This window comes from Balaenoptera borealis, assembly GCF_965194805.1.
Source record: "Balaenoptera borealis genome assembly, chromosome: 1".
Lineage (NCBI taxonomy): Eukaryota > Metazoa > Chordata > Mammalia > Artiodactyla > Balaenopteridae > Balaenoptera > Balaenoptera borealis.
Window position 1 is genome coordinate 63,567,975 of NC_138860.1, and position 16,619 is coordinate 63,584,593.

Sequence of the window (16,619 nt, forward strand, 5' to 3'; positions counted from 1 at the left end):
GATCCGAGCAAAAATAAATGAAATAGAAACGATAAAGACAATAGAAAAGATCATCAAAACTGAGTTATTTAAAAAGATCAAAAAAATTGACAAACCTCTCTAGACTAAGAAAAAAGGGAGAATACTCAAAAAATAAATCAGAAATGAAAGAGGAGACATTACAACTGATACCACAGAAATGCAAAGGATCACAAGAGACTACTAACAATTACATGCCAACAAAGAAAATCCAGACCAGATGACTTCACTGGTGAATTCAACGAAACATTTAAAGAAGAATTAATACGAATCTTTCTCAAACTCTTCCAAAAATTGAAGAGGATGGGATACTTTCAAACTCATTTTACAAGACCAGCATTAACCTGATACCAAGGCCAGACAAGGACACTCTAAGAAAAGAAAATTACAGGCCTATAACCTTGATGAACACAGATGTAAAATTCTTCAACAAAAGTCCAGCAAACTGAATTAAACAGCACATTAAAAGGATCATACACCATGATAAAGTTATATTTATCCTTTGGGTGCAAGAATGGTTCAATATACACAAATGAACCAAAGTGATACACCGTATTAACAGAATGACAGATAAAAATCATATGATCATCTCAATACACACAGAAAAAGCATCTGACATAATTCAATAGCCTTTCATGATAAAAATTCCCAACAAACTGGGTGTAGAGGGACAATATCTCAACATAATTAAGTTCACATATGTTCAGGAACAATATAAGGATACCCACTCTTACCACTTCTATTCAACATAGTACTAAAAGTCCTAGCTAGAGCAATTAGATAAGAAATAGAAATAAAAGTCATCCAAATCAGAAAGGAAAAAGTAAAAGTCTCTGTTTGCAGATGATTTGATATTATATACAGAAAACCCTAAAGACTACACCAAAAACTGTTAGAGCTAATAAATGAATTCAGTAAAGTTGTAGATTCAAAATCAACACACAAAATCAGTTTCATTTCTATATACTATCAACAAACCATCTGAAAAGAAATTAAGAAAACAAAATCTCATTACAATAACATCAAAAAGAATAAAAGAGTGAGGAATAAATTTAGCCAAGGAAGTAAAATATCTGTACACTAAAACTCACAAATCTTTGATGAAAGAAATTGAAGAAGACACACATAAATGGAAAGATATCCTGTGTTCATGGATTGGAATAATTAATATTGCTAAAATATCCATGATACCTAAAGCAATCTACATATTCAATGCAATTCTTATCAAAATTCCAATGGTATTTTTTAGAGAAATAGAAAAACAACCCTAAAATTTGTATGGAACCACAAAAGACCTTGAGTAGATAAAGCAATCTCAAGCTAGAAGAACAAAACTGGAGACATTGTACTCCTTGATTTCAAAATATACTGCAAAGCTATCATAATCAAAATGGTATGGTACTGGCATAAAAACAAACACATATACCAATGGAACAGAATATATAGCGTAGAAATAAACTCAACCATATACAGTCAACTAATCTTTGACAAAGATACCAAGGATACATAACAGGGAAAAGATAACCTTTTCAATAAATGATACTGAGAAAACTGGATGTCCCCATGCAAAAGGATGAAATTGGACTGTTATCCTATGCTATATGCAAAAATCAACTCGAGTGAGTTAAAGACTTAAATGTGAGATCTGAAACCATAATAGTCCTAGAAGAAAACATAGGGATAAAGCTCCTTGACATCAGTATTGGCAATTGTTTTTTGCATATGACACAAAAAACACAGGCAATAAAAGCAAAAATAAACAGGTGGGACTATATCAAACTAAAAATTTTCTATGCAGCAAATGACACAATCAACAAAATTAAGAGGCAATCTATGGAATGGGAGAAAATATATGCAAACCATATATTCAGTTAGTGATTAATGTCCAAAATATATCAGGAAGTCATACTCAATGGAAAAGAAAACAATTTAAAATTGGGCAAAGGGCTTGATTAGACATTTATCCAAAGAAGACATAAATGGCCAACAGGTACATGAAAAGATGTTCAACAACACTAATCATTAGGGAAATGCAAATGTAAAATGAGGTATCCCCTCACACATGTTAAGATGCCTATTATAAAAAAGTTAACAGATAAGTATTGGTGAAGATGTGGAGAAAATGGAGTACTTGTACACTGTTGGTGGAAATGTAAACTGGTACAGCCACTCAGGTAAATAGTATGGTGGTTCCTCAAAAAATGAAAAATAGAGCTACCATATAGTCCAGCAATCCCACTTCTGGGTATATATTCAAAGAAAATGAGAACAGGATCTGGAAGAGATATCTACACTCTCATGTTCAATGCAGTGTTAATCACAAGTTATGGAAGCAACCTAAGTGTCCATCAGAGGATGAAGAGATAAAGAAAATGTGATACATATACACAATGGAATTTTATTCAGTCTTAGAAGGATATTCTGCCATTTGAGTATAATGGATGAAACTGGAGGACATTATGCTAAGTGAAATAAGCCAAACATGAAAAGGCAAATACTGCATGGTTTAACTTATATGTGGAATTTTGCAAAGTTTAACTCTTATTAACTGAGAGCAGAAGAGTTGTTACCAGGGTCTGGTGGGGAAATAGAGAGATGTTGGTCAAAAGGAACAGACATTCAGTTATAAGATGAATAATTTCTGGGGACCTAATGTACAGTGTGGTGACTATAATTAATAGTACTGTATTGTATACTCGATATTTGCCAGGAGGACAGATCTTAAGTATTCTCACCACACACACACAAAGGTAACTATGAGGTAATTAATATGTTAATTAGCTTCATTGTGGTAATAATTTCTCTTTGTGTATGTATATCAAAACACCACATTGTACACTTTAAAAATATACAATTTTTTATTATCAATCATATCTTAAGAAATTTGGGGGAGAAATCTGTTTTACAGAATATCAGGACTAAGCTCAGACATAGCCTGTAATATAAGTGACTGACCCAGAGACTAAAATATTTCATCTCTTTGATTAATTGTAAAAGTTTCTGTAAATGTTGTAAATAGTTGCTCTTTCTCCCTGTTTCTTCTTTCCCTGACTTCCATTAGTCCCTCTTTTTCTCTCTTGGCACACCCCATATCCTGAAAATACCCTCGATAATACCTGAAATAACCTGCTACCTCAATATCCATGATTCTATGAATGTGACCCTAGTGGAAAGAGTTTCTGGTGAAGACGTTTGTTCATTGTTAACTTTTCTAAATCATTGAAGAGATACTTTTTCCTAGCCTGTGTTTTACATATAAAACAAAGAATTTGCCAATTCATATAAAAGGAGGCTAGGAGAACTTGGTAACTTAGAACATTTGTCATATTATGGAAATTAAATATACTTTTCCAGGGCAAGATTTCATATAAACCATTTCATTAGAAATCGCCAATTTTCAGGTCGGCTTTAGCTCAAGTTGTTACTCTGTCCCTTTGGACTTCTGAAATTTCCAATTTTGCCAAATACTCATACATGAGTAATTTTGGAATTATTAGACAATTCACTGCACTGATCTAATCTGAACTGAGGGATAAACACTTGCACATGCCCAGTTTCTTAATTAGTGTGTGTCACTGTTAATCTCTAATATCGTAATGATTGTAGGAGGATTATCCTTTAATAATGACTAAAGTGAGAACAAAGAGGCGAAGGGCTACACAGACACTTTTAAGCCAAAATGGCACAGAGTACGGAGCCTGGTCCCCGGTGAGGATGCGAGTCCTCAGGGGCTTGATGATCCACTCTCTCTGAGTCAGGATGGCTCCCCGGGCCCCAGCCCGCTTCCCTGGCCCTTGTAGGTGGTACTGGTAAGGTGTGCATGGCCCAAAGAAAATTTCCAGAGCCAGCTTTGGATCCCACAGGAAAAGTGAGAACAGGTTGGGTTTCACTCCTATTTCAGAGGCAATTTCATCCACGTACACATCCAGTGTAATCCTTACACTGCACTCTGCGTGTATCACAGGGATTATTCAGGAATCTGAAACCAGAAGGGGAAAGTATCAGAACTTCCATCTCTCCAAGCACAATTTCCTCTAAGCATTGGTTGATGATTTCTCCAAAAACTGAGAGATAACATGAGTTTTCTTGTTTTCATTGACTATGGTCTCAGTGGTTTCTAACAAAATATTCATGCAGTGTATTTTTCCCCATTAAATCCTTCCAAGGATCTTGGATAGTAATAGGTGGGTTTTGGAAGATTTTTGTCTTTTCCTAAATCCTGTACTTTGGCCATGAAATTAATTCTCAATTAGGATCTAGTCTCATTTTGGTAAATCGGTGGTGAGGAATATGCTATGTGAATTGTACAGGCAAGTTATTTAGATATGTATGACATTAATTTGATTTTAAATATTAATGAAATGCAATTCTTGGCCCAGCTTCTGACACCAAAGTTACTGGATAATTGACTGTTCTTAGGATAAAGGCTTTGGCTCATAGAGAATACGCTGTGACCTTCACATTGTAGATTCTCAATAGATATATGCTAGAAATAAATTACATTCCCAGCCTCAGTGGTTGAGAAGAATTTTCCATTAAGAAGATTTGGTGCAACCCACAAGCTTCTGACCTCACATCAGAATTTTAATTGGATTCTGTAATGATTTGCTCTCTCATTTCTCACATTGGTTTATCTTCTCAACACCTTAAAAGGGTGAAACAATCCTTCCATTTCATCACACATATATTCACATGCTTTACATCTCTAAGGCTATGGTAAGGCATAAATTTATAATTGTATGTATTTAGTGTTCCATGAACTTTAAACAAAATTCTGAATTTTCCAGGTTAGACCATTCTCTATCCATTCCATTCCATAAATATTCCATATATGATATTTATGCTTGGTTAAGAGGAAATTAAAAAGTTGATAATTTGAGATCTCATCCAGGCAAATAGACTCAGATTCTATCTTGAGAAAAATATAACGAATACTTGAAAGACAAACAGCTCCACCTAAACACTTCCAATTGACTTTCATCAAGAAGCCAGCTTCTTACTCTTTTTCAAATTTTTTTTCTCTTCTTTCTTATGTCAGCCATCATGCCACTCCCTGAGGATAATTTGTTCAATCCTAGGAAAGAAATTTCAAATGTGAACATGGTTTTCTTCTTGAAAAGACGTGGTTTCAGGAAGAAATGGGTACTATGAGAGTCAATTTGGTAGAGAACATCATGAGTGAGGTAACACAGGAGTGGGGGAGATGGATTCAGGAGTTGCTTTGCAATGTCCTCCATCCATTGTTTTATCAGGTGCACGTGCCTTACAGATGCAAAGACGTGTGTTTAATGAGTTCACTAGCAGACCTCAAAGCTCACGAAGAAGGATGGACTGAAGGGAGTTGCATCCCATGACAAGACACAAGATAATGTGTGTGTAGTCCCATTACCAGAGTATTCACTCTAGCTCTCCTTTAAATAGTGAGTTACACTTGTTCAGTTACGTTATCCCTTAGTTTTCTAATACATATTGTATTATAGCTACTAATGGTGACTCAGTATCTCCTGATTGTTTTCATTGGATAGAGATTTCTTCTTAATTTTCCATCATAACTCATGGAAGACACTTTCCTATATCTTCATTTCTTTGATGGATGACATCCTACATTTTGAGAAACAGAATATTCTAGGAAAATATGTGAAACGTTTTAAAGGAGAAGCAAACAAATGAGCAGAATTATTATAACGTGATTGACATCATTTCATTAAGGTAGGTTTGAATCTGTCTTCATCACTTTATTCTCAGCCTTAGAATTAATGATATAATAAAGAATAATAATAAAGAATTTCAACCACAATGGCTAATCTTCATTCATTCAATCAATATTTATTGAATGCCTACAAAAGTCAGGTGCTTAATTGTTAGTTCTTATCACTCTGCAAAGTGCATATAAGTATTCCCATTTTTATAAGTGAGGGAATTGTGGGGTCAAGTAATATGTCAAGGCCATGCAGTCAGTACATGGAGGAACTGGGTTTTAATCCCGAGTTCATTTGATTACAAAGCTCTTGCTCTTTTAATTGTGCTGTAGTGCTATTCCAGTTACTTTATGACTCTGCCACAATTTTCATAATTCACAGTTCATAATTCTGTGACTCTGCTTGTCTTTTTTATATTTTGAACTTGAGAGAATAACATTCCAGGCAGAAGAAATACCAAGTCCAAAGGCAGGAATGAGCATGACTTATTCCTGGGAGTTGATAGTTCCACTCTTTTAATTCACATACCTATATAATAATGAACACACAGAAGGGGCTCAGAAAATATTTGTTGACTCATTACTCTTGACACTGTTGACCATTCTCTTCTTGAAATTTTCCCCTTCTTATTTCCTGTCCTTACTACTGATTCTCCTACTTCTTCGCTTGTAATTTCTTTCTCAGTGCTTTTAATGGCTACTTTTCTTCAGATTCCTCTTTAATATTTGGGATTCCTTAGCTTCTGGCCTAGAACCTCTCCCCCAGAACCACACTCAATCCAGATTATTGTTTCTTAAGGCAGCATGAGAAGAAGGGCATGTGTGCACGTGCACGCAAAGGAGAATAACAGAAGTACCTGTTCAAACTTTGCCAGTCTCCTTCTTCCTAATCCTGACAATCACATACTCCATCACTGAGACTCTGATATACATCTTCAGGGCTGATGACTCCAAGCCTAATCTCTACTTTGATTTTCAGAATCATCTATCCTAATGCTTGCCATGTATCTCTGTTGGGATACCTCACAAGTATCCCAAACAGTTTTCTAAACCTTAAGTCATCAGCAAGCCTCCTAAGATCTTCCAAAGTTGCTTTCCTCCTGAATTACTTACCTTTGTAGGATGGTACACTCTCTACTCAATCATTCAAGCTAGAAACTGGATGTCAGCGTATAATAGTGCTTTTATTTTCTGTATTTTATGATGTTTTGACATCTTTAAAAGCTTGTTGGCCAGGGAGAGGGCTAGCCTGTTTTAAAGATAGCAAAGAGCTCTGCCAGGAGCATGTCTTTCATATGCGAACCAGTCAAGCCCAAGTCTATAGGCCCAAACAATTCTCCCAAGTCTGTAGCCCCAACCAACTACTTATCTAACTCTCATACCCCAACCCAATATTTCTCCTGCCCTAAATCATCACAGGGCTAGGAACCAGGCAGATCTCTATAGATTAAAGCCCATGGGAATTATTCAAACTAGCCAATCCTAAACTGTTTACCATGCCCTGCTTTGCTTGTCCCACAGAAACCCCAATAAAGGCTCTGGCCTCAGCTTTTCTCTTGTTCCTGTTTCTGTCTGAACAAACCCAGTGCTCCCATGTGGCCCTGCGTGGTCTGGCATGTCTCTTTCTCTTAGGAAATGTAAGTAATACATTCTTCATTCAATGACATTGACCTCTCCGTGTTGTCACTCAATCACCTCCAAAACCGAAAATCCCATGAGTATAATTTTAATATAGTTAGAAAATTAATAATATAATAAAACAACAGAAAATTGTTGAACATTTACTATGTGCTGGGGACTAGTATAAATTATACACGTATTTTCCTCTTTAATGTGCAGAACAACCCTCTGAATTGGTGCTAATGTTATTGCCATTTTGTATATAAGGAAGGTGAGGCACAAATAGTTAACTAAATCTGATCAATATCACACAGCTAGAAAGTGGTGAAGCCAGGATCCAAACCACAGCTGTCTGGATTCAGAGTTCTATTCAAGACAAAGAAAGAATGTGTTGAATTTCAAAGGACTCTCCCCAAAGTCTCCCATCTTATTGCTGGAATCTTACCAGATTCCTGATTCTTTCTTTTGGCTTGGAAAAATGGAGTTAATTTTTATGACATAATATACCATTTGCTTGTCCACCATATAAGGTCTCAGAGCCTAAAGACGTGCATATTAGCCTGAAAACATGAAGGGTGGGGACAGATGAAGCTGCTACCATGTCCTGAAATTCAATTTTTTTCTTCTAAGGTTAGTAAATAGAAAGGTCCAAAGAAACATGAGAAAAGAAATGATTAACATTCTCCTAAGATAGTTGAAGTTTATTTTCAAGGTGGTAAAACTGAACTCTAAATCTTCCTTATGTTCCAAGTTTGACCTGCTGACTCCAAAAGGCAGGAGCAAAACTATTCTTAAAAAAATCCTAGAACATACCTGTGTTGAGGCAGCAAACCATAAATGTCATGGTTAAAGCGAGCATTTAATTTATTCTCTGCCCATCTGTTGATTAAGAATGTAGGGTAAACTTGGTTGACAACAGAGTTAAAATGAGTGAAGAGAACAGTGTCCATGGGCATCCCATAATCCCAGACCCACTTCCAAATCCATGCACCACGCCTTGTGCTGAGAAATACCTAGGAGAGAATGCAAATAAATGCACAATAGATGCTTCCCAATATAACAGTTTACTTTCATAGGATCATTTTCTCACTTCTTCAGATATGTCTCATTGGCTCATGAGAAGAAATGGATAAGAACTCTCTTGTCATTTTAGCTTGAAGAGTTCTTCTTTCTCAAGACAGGAAGACCAATAGATAGTCACACACATTCCCACATATGGAAACACCTAACTTGTTGCTTATAGCTCCAGAGATCTCATCAAGCTTTCCTCTGGACCTCACCCACTATCCCTTCTGAACCTTCTCCAAGGCAGTCTTTGATGCCTGCAATCTCTTAAATTCCAAATTCTGGAAAAACACAATGATGCAAAAGACTAGAGATCAACAAATTGACACAAAAGATCCCATCCATCTGTTAATTACTGCATTGTAGTATCTAGAACACTTAGTTAATCTGTATCCCTATTGAAGGAATTGGAGTTGGAAGACGGTGTCAAGTGTCATGTCAATGAAAAATATTAAGGGATTTTAAAAATGGTTTTCTGGTAAGTTCATTTTTGTAACTCTTAGCTGAGCTGGTAAAGCCTCCACACTCTGTTAAAAATAAACATTATGGAAGTCACTAAAGTTTGAAATATTTATTTGTATTCCATTCTCTATTTTTTTTGGAATGGATTAACAAGATGTCTATTGAGGAAACTGGTGTGAGAAGGTAATTAATCAGTATTGAAGCAGTGTATGACTACACATATTTCATGCAATGATCACGTCTCAGAAGGTAGTAGGCAGGTTGCATCTCAGGAAGGAGAATTTAGGCACCAAACCGGTGCAGCTACATGACTGAGCTCAATCGCCAAATCACCTCCAGAATTTCCAATGCCGATCACAATGATTTTCTTGCCATGAAATTTCTCTGGACTCTTGTATTCCCAACTGTGGACACACTGACCTTTGAAACTTGTGATTCCTGAATTGCTCAAGTATTGACCATTATTTTATTTTATTTTTTAACTGCTGGCCTATTCTAAAGCTTATTGCTAAACTCAAATGCTATGCTCTTTAAACCTCTCATTTTCTGGTCTACTGTTCCTGGTCTGTGAACTGTGCTTGCCGAACATTATCAGACAGAATTAATTCTCCTACAGTTTTGTTCTGGACCAAAAATTTTATGATCTCAGGTTTACTAGAAACTCAGATATTTTATTTCTGCCTCCTTTTTACTTACCTGTACCCTGCCAAGACTTCAAAGAAGAGCTTGGCTCCTCATTAAGTAATATATCTTCTTTATCCATCATCTTTGTTATTTACAAATACTGCTCTGACCCAATTCCCTGTCTTGCTTTCCCAAACCATGCTTCATCCCTGTCTAGCTTGTTTCCATCTCTTTCTAGGCCCAGTACACCCTTCCTTCTAACACTAGCAGTGTTCACTCTGCTCTCCTACTAGGGACAAGTGCTCACAGACCCTGAAGCTGAGAGGACATAAGAGCTTATTATTTTTGTTTAAAAATATGCTCTGACTTAAACAAAAACCTCATATGGCAAAGCCATAATAGCTGGTTGATTTTTTAGCCTTTCATCTTTTAAACAATATTGGGGCATGCACATGTGGCCTTCATTGCTCCTCCTGTGACATTGAACAGCCCTACTCCATCCTAATTGTAGTTCATTCCTTGCCCTTTTCCTTTTTCCCTAGAGAATATGCTCCCAAACTTCAGCTTTCCCCTGGAAGCAGTTCTTTGATCACCTAGTGAACTCCTGGCACAGATCTAAATGTTTCTGAACTCAATCATTGTCAAGTTCAATTTTCCATTCAATTTCTGACTGCAGCTCTTTCAATTATTTCTCCTCCCCTTGGCCCTACTGAAATTCCTCTCACTCTCTGAAGATAACCTTTTCTTCTCCTTTGTTATGAAACAATAAAAATCTGAGGTGCATCCCTCAACACCTAAAAGTTACTATGTTTTCATCTATTCTTCCTCTGTCTCCTCTCCCCAAGATAAAATGTTTCTCTTCTATTCCAAAATGAACCCTTTGTCCTGTGGCTCAATATGGGAGGAGACCTTGAAATCAATCAAACAAATCAAATCAAACAAACATAAGCCACAGTCCAAACAATGGCCTTTAAGGTCCTTCTTGATCTGGCGTAACATTCACTCTCTGACATCATCTCCTTCTGCTCTTTCTTCTACTTCCGCCACACTGGACCTGTCAGGTACACACCCACCTCAAGTCCTTTGCACTTTTTTCTTCCTTCTGTACCATCTGCTTTCCTCATATATCTGCATCACTTCCTCAACTCCTTGGGGGTGTTTGTTCAAATGCCCCTTTCTCACTGAAGTCTTGCCTGGCCATCTTATCTAATCTTGCATCACAAGCCCTTCTCCCCAACCACCCACCCCTTTGCCATCCCCTGGCAATTTTTCTCTTCACAGTCATCACCTTCCACGTATTTATTTCTTTCTGTGTCTCTCTCCATCGACTGCTATGTACACTCCTTGGGGACAGAGATTTTTTCCGTTTTATTCTCTGCTAAGTCTCTGGTATACAGTTGGTGCTCAGTAGATATATCTTGAATGAATGCTGAATGAATGAATACAGGAATATTTAAACATCTAATAAGCTAATAACTAACTAACTAATAGACCTCTTTTGACCAATTTTAACTTTATCATCTCATGCACTGGGAAACAGACATTCAGAGCAATGGAAGTGGAGGGAGTCTGGCATCTCCTTAGACCCCAAAGGAGTCTCAGGTCCAGCCCTCTTTGAAAAGACCAAGTATATATCCTGCTTCTAGAGATAAAGAAGGAGATCTTGTGCAGGTAAATCATTCCTGTACCATTCCTTATATTCAGGGTGCTTAAGCTTCCAAATAGTAAACAATAGCACTGCAGTCTTTTCTAAGATGTATAGTGACACTAGCACAGAGCTATTTATATTCATCATGCTATGCATATAGATACGCATTCAGGAATAAAGCTAATTATTAATATATATCTCTGTATCTTTGATCTTACTATTTACTCCAAACTATTACCAACACAAAACAATTCCCACATTTTGCCTTCCAACTGTGGTAAAATGTAGCACTTTCCTCTTAAAATAGCCCAGAACTGGTGGTTGTATTAGTAATTTTTATTTTCAATTTTATAATATGTATTATTTGAATGGAACTTGAAAGAACATGCATTTCTTTATAATCAGAAAATATCATATTTATTTTGAAACTAAGATGACTTTCAGAATTATAAACTTTCTCCCAAAATAACAATAGCCACTATGATAAAACCCCATAATGCCAGTGCCTTAGCATTCGGTAGGACATACCTGGAAAGTTATGGAGTGGCATGAAGGGATCGGTTTCAAGGCCACTACACACCATAATCCCACAAAGACATAGGATTCCTGCTTCCCTTCGGTCTGGACGACAACATCTCACTGTCCTGTGCAAGAGAAGTCAGAGCACTTCCTCACGTTGCACAGCTTCGACTGGGAATGAGACGAACTCAGACTTGTGACCACTCTTCCCAGCTGCCCTCCTGCCCAAGAACTCTTTGCCTCAATGAATAAGGTTGGTTACAGCTACTCTCCTCTGGGCTTTCATTAAAGAGTTCATTTGTAACTGGTCTCCCTACCAAGGCATTTTTAAGTAGAGATGTATCTCAGTTTGTTCCAACTGCAGTCCTGAATGTAGTTAGGGGTGAGCCAACACCGGGTGTACAGTCTGGCATTTCAGCCAATCCACCATACTTTTTTTCCTGAGGAAAGTGAGGAGAGAAGCTCTCGCCGACTTCTCTGGAGATTTATGTAAAGCTCACCTCCAAGACTGAATGGATGCTTTACTGCAATTTGCTCTGGCCTGGCTCTTGGCTCTAACAAGAGGGTTCCATGCATGTTGAGTGGTCTCTGCCCCACTTACCAGAAACCGGATGTGCTTCAAGAGGTGAAAGGGTTTGACATACATCTGGAGATACTCCATGATTTTGGAATTGTGCAAGTAGTTGGGAAAATGATCAGAGAAAGGATAATCACTTCAAAGTGTTGCTGGTGGCAGATTTATAGACACTGGGCCTGCCACCTTCAGTCTTCTCCTACCAAGAAAATAAAGGACACCTTGATACCTGAAGCCAAGGAGGGATAAGGAAGTGTCCTAAGGAACCTGCAAAACGTTAAAAGACTGGAAGAGTGAGAATAGAACTATAATCAGCAACATTTAGAGGCCAAGTAGAAAAATATTGAGAAGGAAAATCAGAAAGAAAACAGAGTGAAATCACAGAAGCTAGTGACAAGTGTTTCAAAAAGGAGCTGGTTTTTAACATCATTGGATCCCCTTGAGAAGGCAATAAAATTCTTGGCAGAAAGTCCATTCAATTTGTCAACTTTTATTGGTAATGGCAGTGACAGCAGTTTTGGGGAAGTGCTGGGATGACCATCATGTAGTGATGGTGGAGATGAAGGAAGAGGAAGCACACAGTTCTCCTTCAAGGAGCTAGACCCTGAAAGGAAGAAAGATTAATTGAATATCATCCTTGGGAGGAAGGAAGGATTGGGATTCAAAGCACATGTGTAGGTACTGATAAAGATAGCAACTATTATGCTGGTAGTTGAAGGATAAATCAGTGCTGTAATCCTTGCATTCTTATTTCCCAGATAAGAAAAAATGTCATTACACATATAGAAGCATAAGTCTATTCAAACTTATATCTCCACATCCCTCCAATGTCACTGCTTCCTTCAAAACAGATGGGCTCCAGTCCTTCCTCCAGGCAGACCTTAATGGCGCTTAATCCACTGACCCAGCACCAATCACCGCAATTCTTTCTCTTGACATTGTGTCTTGTATCTGGAAACATATTAGTATAAAATCAGATTTTTATTGCCATGTAATTTTTTTCTATCACGCAAGATTAGTTTTTTTTTTCTAAAATTGCTAGTTAATGCATTTAAGGAATATCCTACTCAAAGCTGTTATGCCTTTCAAAGGCACGTCGAATGACAGAAAATCCTAGCTCACGTGGGCTTTCTTTTTTTTTTAATTAATTTATTTTTTTTAATTAATTTATTTTTATTTATTTATGGCTGTGCTGGGTCTTCGTTTCTGTGCGAGGGCTTTCTCTAGTTGTGGCAAGTGGGGGCCACTCTTCATCGCGGTGCGCGGGCCTCTCATTATCGCGGCCTCTCTTGTTGCGGAGCACAGGCTCCAGACGCGCAGGCTCAGTAGTTGTGGCTCACGGGCCCAGCTGCTCCACGGCATGTGGGATCTTCCCAGACCAGGGCGCGAACCCGTGTGCCTTGCATTAGCAGGCAGATTCTCAACCACTGTGCCACCAGGGAAGCCCGGCTTTCTTATTTTTAAGTACGAAGGAGATTGTTTTTGAAAAAGGGTTGACTCCTAAAATTTTCCTGGTCATATGACTTCACATTTTTACATTTCTTTTTTTGATAGTTTCCTTCTACCTAATACGTTTACGTACACGTGCGTGCGCACGCACACACACACACCATGAAAAACCTCTTTATACGCAGATTTTGCCCAACTGACTTTTTTTTTTCCATTATGGTTTATTGCATGATATTGAATATAGTTCCCTGTGCTATACAGTAGGACCTTGTTGTTTATCCATTCTATATGTAATAGTTTGCATCTGCTAGTCCCAAACTCCCCACCCAACCATCCCCTCCCTGCTTTTGGCAACTAGAAGTCTGTTCTCTGTGTCTGTGAGTCTGTTTCTGTCTTGTAGATAAGTTCATTTGTGTCATATTTTAGATTCCACTTATCTAAATTCCATATTTAGATAAGTTATATCATATGGTATTTGTTTTTCTTTTTCTGACTTACTTCACTTAGTATAATAATCTCTAGGTCCCTCCATGTCGCTGCAAATGGCATTATTTCATTCTATTTTATGGCTGAGTAATATTGCATTGTGTATATATACCACATCTTCTTTATCCATGCTTCTGTCAATGGACATTTAGGTTGCTCCAATGTCTTAGCTATTGTAAATAGTGCTGCTGTGAACATAGGGGTGCATGTGTCTTTCTGAATTATAGTCCAAACTGACTTTTAATTCCTTTCACTACTACTATCTGCTTATAGAAACATTTATGTTGGGTACTTTTGCACAGTTTACTTTACTTAGGTCAGAGAATCCCTACTTTTGTCTCATGATAGGGTTTGAAGTAGGAGGAAAAACGAAAACCCCAACAGAGATTTCATCATATAAGTATCATTCGTTACATTCTCCTTGGGGCAGAGTGTGCACTACGTAAGAGTGAGGGGTCTTTAGAAAACTAGTCCAACTGCCTTCACACTAGAGATTAATATTCTGCCATTCATTCATCCAATAAATATTTATTGGGTACCTTCTATGTACCAGACACTACCTTAGTGGGGCAGATACACCAGTGAATATATCAGACACAGTTCTTTGAAAACATTCTAATGAGGTAGAGACCAAATAAGCAAATAAGTAGTAAGCCAGATGATGACACATTCTTTGGAGAAAAACAAAGCAGGGTCTATAGGAAATAGAGGAGCGAGGATATTATTTTATACAATATGGTCAGAGAAGGACTCATGGATGACATTTAAGCAGGAAATGAGGAATCAAGACGTGTATATCTGAAAGAGAATTTCAAGCAGAGAGTCTAAGGCAGGCACTTGTTGGATTTTATTTGAAGAAAAGTAAGGGAAATTTTATGACTGGACCAAAAGGACATAAGGGGTACAATGAGGTTGGACAGGAAGTGTTAGGCACCAGTATCAGAGGCAGTATCAACATCAGGGGTCAGATTAGGCGGGGTACTTTTTCAAAGGATGGAGCAAAGAAAATATACGGTATTCAGAAATGCCACTTACCTGTAGGTGCCTCTGAGGACACTACTTCTATTCTCATCCTCTCTACTCTACAACATTATGCTTTATCCTCTACCACTTAACTGAACCACAAAGTAATAGAATTTTCTTAAGGGATGTTTCCTTAACTTATGATGTGGTGATTTTCTCTCTGTATCTTTGCTCTCTACTCTGAATTGATGGAGAAACTGAATGGTACTCTGTACTGCATTTCAATAAGTTTTTATTATAGTGGATTAGAGCAGCTATTAAAATATGACTATTTTCCAATCTAGATTCCTTGGTAAGTTCTTTTCATTTAAGGCTTATTAACATTACCCTGTATCACTGATGTTTTGTTACTACTTGAAAATGTATCCAGAGACTATAAGCAATGAGTTTAGCCAATGACAACAGCAAGCACCTAAACAATCCCCCCTGAGTACGCCAGTTAATGCATAGCATAGGTATTCCAAGTATTTAGCAGAATTATAATGTCAGCCGCATGCTGGACCACACAATAGCAGAATGAGCCTATATTAACAAGGAAAATGAATCACAGAAATACATGGATAAAGAACATTGCATTTATTAATTTCAAAAGTCGACCCAAATACTCACTGTCCATTTTTAAATGCCAAGGCTATTACATTTCCACTAAGATATATAAATTTGTTTGAAAAATCACCTTTCAAATGTCAAAAATGTCTAGTTAAATACTTTTTTTCAGGGTATTTAGATTCCTTGGCTGTTGAAATGAAAAGCTATTAGCACATATGATTTGTGTTTAGTATATTATAGGTGTGTCCTTGATCATTTATATCCCCTCAGGACTCCGGCAGCTCCCCTTAAACTCTAGTTTCTGATCATGTCTGTCCATTTATCCTCTCATCCAAAACAAGCCCAAATAAATTCTCAGCAGGCCAAATCCCTCTCCATACATGCAGCAGATGCTATTCCCAACCCTTCTTATACCCTGCTGGAAATGGTAATCTTTTGATGAATTCTTGGTCTATTTTTTCCTTCCCTTGTGAATATTCCATACTAATTAGCCTTTTTCTTTCTATTGCCTATATAGAACACAATGATATTTTTCTAATTATGCAATTATATGCCATAAAATAGAAATTTTGAAATATCTGTTAAGCTCCAAGTTCTTCGAGGAAATAAAGGTCATAGAACTAACCTGTAGCAAGAAGAAAAATAAAAGCAGATTTGCTCTTGAAGTCTCCAGGCGCTGTGGTAAGAAATGGGCTCCAGAATGCTTGTCTTCTAAGGAGACCACTGGTTTCTTCTTTGCTCTTTTCTGTGATGAGGTAGCCCACCAGGTGTTTTATAAGATGGCTATTTTGCAAAACTCCTCCCCATGTCTCCCTCCTTTTCACCTAGCTTTTAAAATTGGGGTCCAGGTAAAGAAACTGGCATGTTATCAAATTTTTCTAAAC

The 16,619-nt window shown here is 37.4% G+C and overlaps 1 pseudogene across 1 annotated transcript in view; it reads right to left on the reverse strand.

Moving 5' to 3' along the window:
* LOC309616861 (flavin-containing monooxygenase 5-like) overlaps positions 1-12,315 on the reverse strand; it is a 36,750-nt pseudogene extending 24,435 nt beyond the window's left edge. Inside the window, exons 1-3 of the transcript in view lie at positions 12,256-12,315; positions 11,615-11,774; positions 9,135-9,309 (exon numbers count right to left, since the gene is read on the reverse strand). The product of the transcript in view is annotated as a flavin-containing monooxygenase 5-like (transcript). The remainder of the gene's footprint in view (positions 1-9,134; positions 9,310-11,614; positions 11,775-12,255) is intronic.
* Positions 12,316-16,619: the final 4,304 nt, after the last annotated feature.